This window comes from Tachysurus vachellii, chromosome 6, assembly GCF_030014155.1.
Source record: "Tachysurus vachellii isolate PV-2020 chromosome 6, HZAU_Pvac_v1, whole genome shotgun sequence".
Taxonomy (NCBI): domain Eukaryota; kingdom Metazoa; phylum Chordata; class Actinopteri; order Siluriformes; family Bagridae; genus Tachysurus; species Tachysurus vachellii.
In genome coordinates, this window is record NC_083465.1 from 5698537 (window position 1) to 5712490 (window position 13954).

Here is a 13954-nt window from a genome sequence, read left to right on the forward strand (position 1 = left end):
ATAATAATAATAATAATAATCACAATAACAACAGCAACAACAACAATAATAACAACAATAATAATAATCACAATAACAACAACAACAACAACAACAATAATAAAAATAATAATAATAATAATAATAATAATAATAATAATAATTGCTCTTTCAAAACAATAAAAAAGGCACACAGACTAAAAGTGGGTGCTAGGCAATACTTAACATATTTTTGTTTTTTTAAATCGGTTGTACAATGATGTAAATGTAAATGGCTGTTACTTAAAAGCCAACAGAAATTAATTCCTATCTGATACTAACCCCATAGGAATCTGGTCAAATTAAAAACACCACTGAACACAAGGAAAAAGGCAGCTTATGAAACATTTGGTTGAAAGTGGATGGGGGAAGGTCTGGCCAGAGATCATGTCCCATATATTGAGGGAGGGGAGCTGCAGGGAAGTGTGTTAGTGCTCCATCTGGCACCAAGGGCTGACCTTGAAGGAATACAAATTACTTATGAAGAACACAGGCAGAGTGAAGTTGCAGAAGACATTTGACAGAGTGCTAGTAAAGCTAGAAAATGGTGCTTTGGGAAATTTTTTTCAGCAGATATTCAAGATAATCTAGCTTTAAGTTCAAGTTCGATGAGATAAAAAGTCAAACAGGAGTCGGTAGGGTAGACTTTGTTTCTATTTCCAATTCTTGTAGATTAAAAAAAGAAAAATATGGAATTATGGAAGTGTCAGAGTGTAAAGAGTCAGGCTGTATGTCAAACCTAAAGCATCATCTTATTAAACATGGAATTGCTTTCCCTCAAGAGAATCACACACACACACACACACACACACACACACACACACACACACACACACACACGCAAACGCAAACGCAAACGCACACACACACACACACACACACACACACACACACACAAACATGCACACACTTCCAAACTTACTCACTCTTACAAAGGACTGACACTGGAGACTCCTTCCATAAATGTGATATAAAAATGTCTTCCGAAAAGAAAACCTTAAAACATTATTATAAATTGGTTTATTATTAATTAATGACCTCACAAGTTTTGTGTGAGGTGGATTCATATACCACCTATATTATAGATATATACAGCAACGTATATGAACGTACTGTCATAAAAAAAACAAACACCACCTTTAGATCTAAGAACAGCCCGGTGTTCTACTAATCTCTATTACATGAGAGATCTTTATCTCAGACACAAATACTGTTTGCCCTTTTACAGCCCAACTTATTCTCCAGTTATTTGTTTAAAAACATATATTCAGTAACTGATGACTCAGTCACTAAAAGCTGTTCATTTACTGAAACTAATGAATGTCTCGTTCGAATTGTCAGGGCTTAAGCTTGAGTTTAAAGGTTTAAACATTTCCTGTTTCATTTAAGAAGATTTCAATACCTCAGTGTTCATGAATGAAATACGTCCAATATCCAGTACAAGTAATTTGAACAGCGATGGAACTGATAATACCTTTATTCATTTTTAATTCATTTTTAGAGGTATTTGTTTAAGCCCTTTAAGATATTAAATCTTGGTTTTTTTTTTATATACCAGATCAGCAAGAGTGTTAAAAATATATGAACGTGAAATATATGAAAAAGTAGACATGCAGTAGTTTCCCTGACAACAATCTTTTTGTATTATACCACAAGTCAAGTCAGTATTATTGTTACATGCAGAGCATATGAAAACAGTGAGATTCTGTATGAGTGCTTCAGTCCTGCAGGTCATATTGGGGCAGCTGACAAATATTGATTTGATGTGGAAGAAGGCAGGACACTTAATGTCAAGGTTGGCAATTTGGGTTCGTTTGAATATATATATATATATATATATATATATATATATATATATATATATATATATATATATATATATATATATATACACATTTATCTGTGCATGCATATAGTTCATGTATAGTATGTAATATATATAGAAGATATATTGTAAAGATTGGAAGAGGCAATGTGGGATTTTGAAGTAGATTATATCTATACATCAGAAATGTGTTTGCACTACAGTGACCTTGTTTCCCATTCAAAGGCTGGAAAACGAAAAAATGATATCTCCCTTTTTCATTGGCTGCATTTTTGGGCTTTTTTTGTTGTTGCTTTAATGTAGTTATGGAGAGTTAGTTTCCCTAATTTATGCCAGACAACTGTATGCTCTTATCTCTGAACTGCATGTTAATTTTCCTTAATGAGTAGGATTAAAAAATGAACTAAAATCAGTCAGAGAACACGTAACATGCTGCCACACCTGAATCAGATTTGGTGGATGAGTTAGTGAGGAAGAAAACAAGTAAGAAGCCAGCCACCTAAGGTTGGACTTGTGTATTAATAGACACATTCTGTTATGCTTGTGTTTAGTTGTCTAGGGTCTATGCATTGATTTACTACTATTTACAGCACTTACTATTCCATTCCTGATTTAGTTTCTGAGTAGAGTATTATACTGTATTCATACTGATTATACTGTGTCCTATTATGACTATAGCAATTCTAGTACTTCTTTTATTCTCATGAATTCTAATGTTCTCTCTTTCATTTTTAACACTATTAAAAACACACAAAATATATTCCGGTATCCTGAGACCAAATCATTTTGAACATTTTATTAGTAAACAGTGAAAGTCAGCTTCAGAATAAATCCCCATAGTTGAATAATAGTACATTCATCTCTGCTTCTTTGTGGACCAGTTAAGATTTATGTGCAGTGGCCTCTGGAGGGAGGTAGTGGGTTTAGTATGTAGTGGATATCTGACATAATGCCGACATTTTATACAATTAATTCATGGAGATTGAATTGCACATTTTATTATTTTCATACGCATACAGAGTTGGCTGTTTCCTCCTCCAGTTATCACAATACAATAAGCAATAAGCTTTTTCTTTGTTGAAATCACCAGTAAAAATTTTTTGCTATGCATTTTAAATAACCTTTCCTTTCAACACAAAAGCTGGAACTAGCTGTCTCTGAGCTCTCTGATGTGTGTGTATCATACTTTATTTCTCCAATATCCCTTCACAGCACGCTTCGACTCCCTGGACCCGAAGTCGATCATCACTTAGACAGCATCAGCATTGGACCGTTGCTATGGATACTGAAGGGTCTGTTGTGTGCAGCAGAGTGACAGAGGGAGAGGGCTAGACTGCAGAGTGTGCGTATGTGTGTGCATGTGTGTGGAGACAGAGCACAGCTGTGGCCCTATGGCCTTTGGAGTTCCCATCTGAGAGGAACACAAATAAAATCAATTCTGGCCTAATCAGAAAGTATCCATCACTGTTCGGCTGATCATCATTGACCAAAGTGTTTGACTTAGGCGTTCAACACTGCAAAGAAATATTAAAGGTAATCATCTTGTATTATATGTTGCAACAGTACTGCAAATCCAGGTAAATCACAGGATGATAACATACTGAAAACAGCCCTTGAGTACTGGAAAGTATACTTACTTTTTTTTTATAATACTAGAACAAGAAGCGACTCAGCCTTTTGGTTAGTGTCACAACCACTCTTTACTTAAGGCCATAAGAAATGCTATTACAATAAAATTCCAGTCTTAATTGGCTATCGACCTGCATGCATCAAAACCAGGACTCAGGCAATGTGTGTACTGTATTCACATCTTCTATACTTTGTAATTTAGTTTTCCTACCTTTACTGGAACATATTTAATGTGTCCCTATATATATAAATCCATAAAACCAAATATGCAGATATATGCAAATATATTTCCACTGCCCATATCCACTCATCTAGGTGTGCTGTTCATGAACCAGAATATAATTGATTCATTAAAGGACACATTTACCATTCATAAGTATTCATAATTACAGTGCCAAAAATAGCCTTGTACTGATTCTGTGGAACTTAATGGTCATTCCAGGTTAAAAAAATATCATCTCAATGGAACACTGTGAACAGAGTATCTGGTCCCAGTGTGCTGACCTTGTTCAGAGCCGTGATCATTATCTAGAATCGTGTGATGAGTTCCATGGCAGTGGTCAGAAAAGGCAATATTCTTTATTCCAACTCTGGTCACAGTGAACATGGTCAGACTAATGCCCCAGCCAACTAATTGCCTCATATTGGATTTTCTATTGTTTAGCTACAGTACGTGCACACACACACATGCACACACAGTTTTCTGTACCTTCCAAATACCAAAGCAAGAACAGATTACATGATACCTTGCCTCACTTTTACAACATTTCACTACATCATTTCTTGCCTAAGTGAACAGAATCAAGTGGCACCCAAGCCTTAAATACAATTGAATTTGCAATGTGCAATGCACTGTACCATAGCAAGAGGTCTGGAGCAAGTGTTCATAATTAAACATGCTAAAAAGTGAGATATGCAGTTAACATTTAAACAACACAGCATGAAAGTGTCATTGCCCATTATGTCAAGTTGAATCCAATTATATTTTATAGAGCTTTTAACAACAAAATCAACAAAAGACATTTTCTTAAAGCCGCTTTATAGAAATCCACGTTTAGCTGACTATTCAGCGATTCAAAGGCAGCAAAGTTAAAGACGGCTTAGGGATGAAACCTTGAAAGGAAATCAAAAGGGAAACCCAGGCTTCCACTTTCTCTTAAGCTGGTTTATAAAATGAATTATAATACAACAGTTCCAGGGTCTTTTCATTAAAAAGTTAAAGTTACTGTCTGTGTTGAAAAAAAACAACAACAATATGGGCCGTATTCAGAGTTGTGAAGAAAAGTTCATAATGTATATAAAAAGTTTTTATTTTTTAAAGAAATTTGCACATATTTGGTCATTTGTCAAGTTTAATATATTGTGAACAATGTATATGAAGACGACGAAAAAAAGTCAGCTGGGGCAGTGATTTATTTTCATGCTTCAGTGTCATATCATTCATGGCCCATAAATGACATCTGAGATGTAAGCATGCTTGAATGTTTGTGGGTTAGAGGTACAATTCTTAAACCTAATGCAGCCATGGGCCACCTTTATCTGTTAAAAAAAAAAAAAAAAAAACGTACAAAGAACCACATACTCAGAGATGTATTGTATGAACATCACCAAACTATTTAAATATGTCTCTTATAATAGTGCATAAATATTTATCTGTAAGTGTTCAATAATATTCTAGCTATTTATTGAAGCCAACTATGTGATTTATATTGCTGCTTGTGTTTGATTGAGGTTTGGATTAAACCCATTCATTTCAAGTGACTAATCTGTAATAAATAATACATTTAATTTAAGCTTTGGTGAGTAATGGTGAGTTGAGATTTTCCCAAAAATCACAAACCATTGGGTAAAAGAATAGGTTACATATTTATAGATGACTGTGAATTGAAGTAGCAGTATCCACTAATAGTACTGAACTATAGAGAGAGTTTTTATTTAGCACTTTTATATTACAGGAACTGGGCTTCAGATCCTGCATGCAGCACAGCCTTTGCTTTTCTCTCTTCTGTGAAATGGGGCAGAAACAGGTAATGGAGGACCCACACTACCGATACATGCAATACAAAACACAGCTGTTGTCAAGGAAAGGATGTTATTTTTCACAAGCACTTCTACACGTGAGCTTTTACGTGCATTCAGCAAACTCATGCTATTAATAATTCCTTGAATATGCAACATAATATTTTCCAGGGATATTTGAAAAAGGATAAAACAACTGAAAAGGCTAAATTTACAGGTATTTTGTCATGATCAAATAAATTGTGCCGGTGCCAGGTAATGGTCTTATATATTGCATGCATTTGAACTAACTGAGCCTTTGTTTCCGTGATAGTTATTTTTATAGTGATCCTCATTGTTTCCTTTTCTGTATTTTTTTATTGATCTAATTTATACTCTTTGCCGATCACCTGACCACGGGTAGTTCTCTGCTTTCCATGTTTCCAGCTAAACTTTCCCCATTATGGCTCAAAATTGAAGTGCCATCTTCTGAACAGTGAAACTGTTAAATATAATCGCTATAGCAGCATTGCATTTACAATAATTAAAGCTTTTTGTCTTAACATTAGATGAAACATGGTCATATCATGTATATCAAGTGCCAAATGCTGTAAATGTAAATGTAAATATAAATGTAAATGTAAATTTTTTGGTGGCTTAGAGAAAAATTACATACATCTATAATAGCTTTATGTAGTCAATGTTCTGGTTACTTACTGGTCGAAATTTTAAGTAAGTCGTCCTACTTCATGGAATTACTTGATTCTGAGTATTTTTGCCCAAACATAATTGCTTGATAATAATTTGTCCACATTCCACTGACATCATTGTACGACCTAAAGTCTCTTAAAACTAATGGATGTTGCTGGTGAGTCATGGTGATTGTACTATAACTAAGATTTTATACTGAACCCTTGCAGCTCACATTATAAAGTACAGTTTGTGAAGTGGGCAGCCCATTTTTTCTGTGACAATAAAAAATAAGCGAATTTGTATTAGTGCAAACAACAAACTTTAGTCAAAACATATATAAATAGTTCAAGTTTGTAATTCAGTCTGAGCTGTCCTCCATCTCTGGCAGGATGTTGAGCAGAGTTAGCGGTTCTGAACAGCACTCTAGCCTGGTAATGGCTGCTCTGAAAAACGCTGTCCGCTGCGCTAATGATGACATGGTCGTGTTGAGCAAGGTCACACAGTCTTTTTCACCAGAGTGTTCAACAGTAGGGTGCTTTCTGCCAGACAGGCTACATGGGCCATTAAAGTTTTATGTCTCACTGCCGCAGTCTCTACTGTCAAAGCCTTTAGCTCAGCATTATCTATTAATTAACCTATAGCTGAATATAACACAATCTTAATTGGCAGATTAAATATAGCATCTAACTGTCTAGTGTTATATGATTTCATGGTAAGGGGTGAAATAAAAAAGTAACCAAAATGAAGATCCACCTTTTGATCAAATATGCAATACTAAATATCAAATATTTAGGTCTAATTGTGCTCTCAAAGAGTGGAATGAGACATGGAACAAGAAAGATGTCACGGACATTAAAACCTCAAAGTGGACTCCCTTTTCAGCACAAAGGAGACTCACAGGTTTGCAGACCTCTAAGCGTCAATGCACAAAATGCTAACAAAATACCTTCCATTGTCATCATATTATGGTCCTTTTGCCATATTAGCTTATTAGAACAAGGTTTGTCAGCAATGGAAGAAAAAAAACAGCTTGGTCTTCAAAGGTCATTTGTATTTAATCAAATTTTATGACACGGATATATGGATGAGTCCCCATCCTGTCAATGGTGACTCCTTGCCTTGTCCTCTGAGATCTGGTCTCCAGGTTCCACACGATACTGTGTGGGATGTTTATAATTATGGAAGTGTAGGTAACTAAAAGTGTAGCAGGCATGAGGCAGTAAAAGTGCTGTTAAAGTTTTGTGTAGCTTTTTTTCATAGTGTTTATTGGTTCCTGTTATTTTCAGTAGTAGTTATACTGGCTTATTATCATTACTTGGTATCCATTTCTCTAACCTGCGTGTATAAAACTAGGGTGTGTTGTATTGATACCATTCAGTTTAATTCTCAACACTGATATATAATAAACATTTTTTAGGGTAGCTGTGATCAGTCTGTTTCTGAATTAAGGGCTTAATTTAACTAACTATAATTGTAGTCAGTGCTCTTTGATTGTCAGCTTGGCATCAAAATGATATCAAGATATCAAACACATACCCTGAAGCACTGCATTATACAGTTTTAAAATGAAATAATGTCTCTATAAAGCACTGAAAATCTGTATTACATCAACATTGTTATTATCACCATTATGGCACTCTGTGATTTTCATTTCCATCAAATTATAGCACCAGAGCTCAGCTCAGCTCACTGTTCATTCAGTCAAAATATGAGCGCCTACATGCTGTACATGAAACTACACCACGTTTCATGTTAGAAACAGTTCCAGGATGTGCTACATCTCAATGAGCTGGTGATTGCTCCATTGCTGTCCTCTAAATCCCCCTTTTGCCATGGTGGATTTGTTAATTTTGCTCAGTCTTTGCTGAATGTATGTTTGTCATGACAACCAATTACCCATAGCAAGAGAAACAAGGGTAAGTGAAGCAATCAAGAGACTTGGCAGAACTTGTGTCTTCACGGCTGTGAGCGATATTTAAATTCTGATTTTGCGCCTTCTTGGAGAGAAGCAATTAGAGCAAAAAGACCTAGTGGAAAAACTGAGGGATGAATAAGCAAACTCACACACCTGTCACGGTGTGATCTATTACCATCATAGTGACAGGTACACTGGGATAGTACAGAGATTAGTACAGAGGGTTAGTACACACACACCACACAAACACACAAACACACACACACAAACATAGTCAGATAGATAAGTAAACAGTCTCTCTAGTGCTCTGTTTTTTAATTTACAAAGTCAGCATGAAGTTTATGGATTAGTCAGGTTTGTTAAGCTTAATAGCATGTTTATTGATTGAACGTTTGTGCTTACCCTCTCATAGAAGCGAGCAATTTTGTTCAAAAATCCAGGCACTTTTTTGTCATTCATTTTTATAGCCCTGGCTGTGACTAACCCTGCTTATTTTTGACTGAAATGAAAACCTTTGGGGCTATTGTTTATTGGAGGCCTGTTTGATTAAGGAAATGGTCTAAGGAGATTATTGAACCATGCTCTCTTATTATCGACCCCTGGAGGGAGCAAACAGAGTTTGAATCAGTTGAAATTAGATTTTCAGCTCCTTATCCTTCATCACTCTCCTTTCTCATTTTAATACCACTATCAATAAGAGTGGGAGATAACGTGCCAAAAGTGTGCAAATAGTTTTAATTTTTACAAAAAAAACAAAAATCGTTACTTGTAATTAGTTCATAAGGAAATGTGATTTTTTTTGGAAAAAAAAACAATAAAAAAAGCACGTAACTAGCAGTTAACTAGCCTGGGGCATTTCAGCGACTGTTAATTCATCATTTTCTATTGCTTTTTCTCCCTAGTAGCATACATTGAATGATAATGTAAAGCAGCAGTTTATCCACCAGGCTACATGAAACTGAAATCCAACATATATATCAGCTTTTCAACAAATGTTCATTTGGATCTTTGGCCAGTGTTCATTCACAGCTACATTTTTCATTCTGATGAAATACTTTATAATTTCATATGAGGGACAAAAAGTTATCATAAAATGGTGTTATTTGACAGCTATATGCCAGTGATTTGGCTGCCTTTCTAGATATTGCACAGTATTATTATATTATATTATATTATATTATATTATATTATATTATATTATATTATATTATATTATTATTAAGCGTATGTATATACAATAGCATTATAACTAGTTGTCCAAAATGAGACTATATATTTTATAAATCCACTTGTGCAAGTTATTAAAATGAGCATTTGTATCTAATTTGTCCACAGATTTCACTTACATGATTAGCAAGTTTAATCTATGCTGTTATCTAGCTTCTGTAACCTGCTATATAGTTAAAGTGTAATACTGCTATTACCAGCACCTAGAAACCATTATACCTGCAACAGTAAGTTGTATCATGAACAACATCTACTATTACCTCCTGCATACTAAAGCAATAAACTAAAGCAATCTAATTCAGTATTGTGTATGTTTATTTAAATGCTTGTTGAAAGAACTAGATGAAGGAAGTTCCGATATTTTTTCGGACAATCTTCTTATATAAAGTCACAGCCAGCATACAAAAGCAGTATGCTGTGCAGGCAGGAGACCATTAATCTGTCAGAGATCATCCTGGCAGTTTCACACCTCCCTGTTAAGACTTTTTTGTCTCAGATGGCCTTAGAATTACTGTTGTTTTCAAAAGTCAAAAGTATACACAGTCTGCCATTTTAGAAAGTGCCACACGGACTGGAAAAAAACGACTGTCATTTAATTCACTGATGTCAACCTTAGTGAATATATGTTAAAGTTTAGCTTCATTAAAATCATATACATTGAAAATATGAAAACAAATTCATAAACACAGCAATAAAGCATTACTATGCATGTATAATATAATTAGACCATTTGCTGCTGTAGTTTGTAAAATTCTTTCTATTAATCAATCGGGCAGTTTTGAAGAGTCTAACAATATTAGATATTGTATTAATCCATTTCCCTTTTTTTTCTTCTGGAAATGCTGGTAAGAGCTGATCAAATAACCAGCATATCACACACTTCACCATTGCAGAGTGACTAAAAAATCTGTTTGCTTTTCTAACGGCGTGTGTTCTCCTTGGTTAGGTGTTGCTTTTGTAAAGCTCTGTGTACAGTGTATAAGCACAGAGTACACAGTTGTATCATTACCATTAGCGCAAATGCTGTTTTGAGATGGAAAAAACCTCAGGACCACATATAAGCTGCCAGCTAATTTGCAGGATTTGCGTGAGACTGTCGTCAATCACGACCCATGTGTTTGTATTCAAGTAAAGGTTACTCGATTCTCCTTGGTTTTCTGACATGGTTATCCAACATTGATAAAAGGTGTTTGTGGAAATAGGCTGTCATCGGCCTGCTTAAATGGCACATGACAAGTACTCTGAACATATTTGTCAGCTATCCACTAACTAGAACCAACTAAATTTGTTTAGGCAAAAATAATACAATACGAGCTGTGGCAATTGATTTCCACATAATGTACCCTACATGCTATATAAATAATATTATTGCTTAAAGTTATCACTTACATTCAAGTCACTTAGCATCTTATTACTATTGTAGTTCCATGAAGTCAGTTAAAGCTGCCACCTTTGCTTGACCTATGTTAGAGGGAATAAATAATGTCTGGGGATAAATCAGTACAAAGAACCTTGTCACACATTTTATGGCTTCAATCATTGATCACTGATTGATTACCATAAAGACTTAACAAGGTTAAAATAAAATCCCATTTTCATTATACAGCCCATTATATTCTGTGCTGAATACAGCACAAAACATGCAACGATAAGCTTAAATAACTGATGGCTAAAATATCAGCACTGGATATATATATTGTATATTGTATATATATATATATATACAAAAAAGACATAACGAAACCCATTGAAATAAAAATGGCAGTTCTTTTTAAGAGATACAAGCATGCAAAATAATAGTGTTGTTATTTTCGAGGTGTATGGCAGTTGGAAAGAAACGCCATCCAGCGACTCCATGCAGCGGCTCATTGAGCATTTAATAGCATGGTTATGTTTGCCTGACAGCAACAAAATGAAAATGCCAAAATCCAGGTAGCCTAGTGGATCGCTAACAATACCGACAGCTTGTAAAATCCTTCATGAAATCTATTTTAACAAGCAGAAAAAGGTCAATGCCAATCACTTACTGTACATAGAGTACGATTCATTCAAAGGATTTCTGCTCTTTTGAAACAACAGCATTGTACAGTCATAAAACAGGGATACGCATCTGATGTGGAACTTTAATAAAAACAATGCAAAAAATAAAATTTCACCAATCCACATCAAGATTTGATGAGTTGTGCATTCTGTGTTACTTTTCTGCTCACTATAGTTGAAAGAGTGGCTATTTGAGCTATTTGAGCCACAGAACCGTCACATGGTGGACAGTTTTTGTCCCATTCTGTTTAAATTTTAGAGATCGGTAGCTTCTGAAATACTCAAACCAACCCATTTGACCTCGGCAGTCATGCCATGTGAGATCACGTTTTATTCATTGTGCTGCCATGTGATTGGCTGATTGGATAAGTCAATGAATGTGCAGGTGTACAGGTGCTGCTAAGAAAGTGGATAAACTCTGATATGAACAATTTTGGAATGAAATCTTTTTATGCACTATTAAACTTCAAACTTCATAAATCTTTTATTTTTCTAGAGCTTTTAAAGGAAATCTTTGGTAAGGTCTCTACAGCGAGCAGGGCTAACAAAATCTTTCTTACTTATGTGGTGGATGGCATTCATGCTTAATACAGCAGCTAGAGAAACATTCTCAAGTGGGCCAGCAATTCTTCTTCTCTGCATTCAGTGGGGTCCAGACTTCAGGGCATATGTTGCTGAACAATAGAGACAGTTTTCTTTCTTTGACATTGCATTTCTGCTCATATTCAGTCACACAGTAGTACTAAAAGGGCTGCTGCTCTTAATCTCTCTCCAGGAACAGAACAACTTGAATGAAGAGAGTGAAGTAGATGTCTGGGTTATTTTGTTCACTGTAAAGGTGGCATAGGGCAGCAGATAGTCTCAGGATACACAATTTAACATATTTTAATTTGTCATCAAAATGATCTGAATTTAGTTAACAGCATGGCTTTCAATCATAATATTTAGCACCCTTTAGCACCTTAATCCAGCAAACCAATCAATAGAAAGTTTGAGCTGTCATAACTCATGTGTAGTACATAATTGTATTCCAAATTTTCCCTGAATTACATTCCATTGTTTTTTGAGTACCCATTAATTTCTGAGTATAACAGTCTGTCAGTTTAACAGTACCAATGCCATAAATCTCAACTCAAGATCAAGCTGCCTCATGCATGCATGAAACAAAGGTTCTTTTGCCTTTGGCTAATTCTAAGCTAATAGTGCTGTTTAAGCAGCACGGGTTGTATGCATATCACCTAAAAAAAAAGATGTGTGTTACTACACATACGTAACTCAGCTCTGACTACAGCCATGGGTTGCACTATTCTATATATTGCTATAAGCATGGAATTCATCCACACTCTGTTGGTTATTTCTTTCTTCATAGAACTTACATGCATAAGTTGCTGTAGCCAGTTACAACCACATGAAAATCTCTGCATTTTGCTTATAATATTCATTGGCATAAATGGCTGGAAGCTTAAAGCAGACTTCTTGTGTAATCCATTAGAATGAAAGGGTAATGGGAAAGGCACCATTCCTACAATATTACATTCCCAGTCATATTTCTCCACTCCCTCATTTTTGGCAATTTGTTGGACCTCAATATAATGCTCAGGGTGAGATTTATGAGAAGTGGGCATACAGTGTCTCAAAACTGCATCAGCTTTTTGCACATTCACCAATTGCTCTGTGAGTGTTTTAATAGAGTTTGGCAGCTCCTGAGTGTCATATTGCTGCTGTGTTAGATTCAATGCTGCATTGCTGTTTCCTTGGCTGTTATGTTTACACACACGGAAAGAAATCCAGTAATTAATGCAATAATCAGACAAAAGAATAATAATCTGAGTGACAAAGCTGTTGCATTTTTGTTAAGAATGGACAAGTATTACTTTGAGTTACAATAGCAGGATTAAGATATTCTGTATACACTAAAAGGCATGTATTGCATGTGCACCAGTGTTCTATCAAAAATAACAGGAAACATGACTCGCTAAAACCACACTAACATCTGGATTTGGTACACTTGTGCCAAAGAGTTTATCATTTCTGATCATATGTGTGAAAACTCTGTCTATCCTCAGGCTACAGAATTGAAATCATATTTTTTGGTGAGTCACAGAGCCAGTGTTCCTGTAATATATGTGCAGAGGAGATTTTATTCATTCATTTTAACTTTAAAGTTCTGGTTAATTTATGCACTTAAGTGTTTAGAAAAGATTGTTTTGTAAGCAGCTATAGTGCTATTTAGTCAATGAGCTTTTTGCAGTGTGGTTTGTATTTATTATATTGTAATGGTAGGAATATTAATTGCAGGCCAATGTTGATTAATTTCAGTTTGCTGCTTTTTCTGCCTCTTGCTGTTTTATTCTGAACCTGCAACAAATTGCCTAATTATAGTACATGTAAGTTATATAGGCAGTGATGACTGGTGGGAGTGTTAAAAATCTAATACCTAATATTTAATGCCACATTGTACAATGGCCTGATATCTACCCATTTTATGTAGACTAACCCTCAATGTTTTACACACTGGTTGTTATTTCCACTAGCCTGGCATCTTAAACCTTGGTGCAGACTCATTACAAGGGCTCAAATCCAGTTGGCTGGAGTGAACACATGCATTT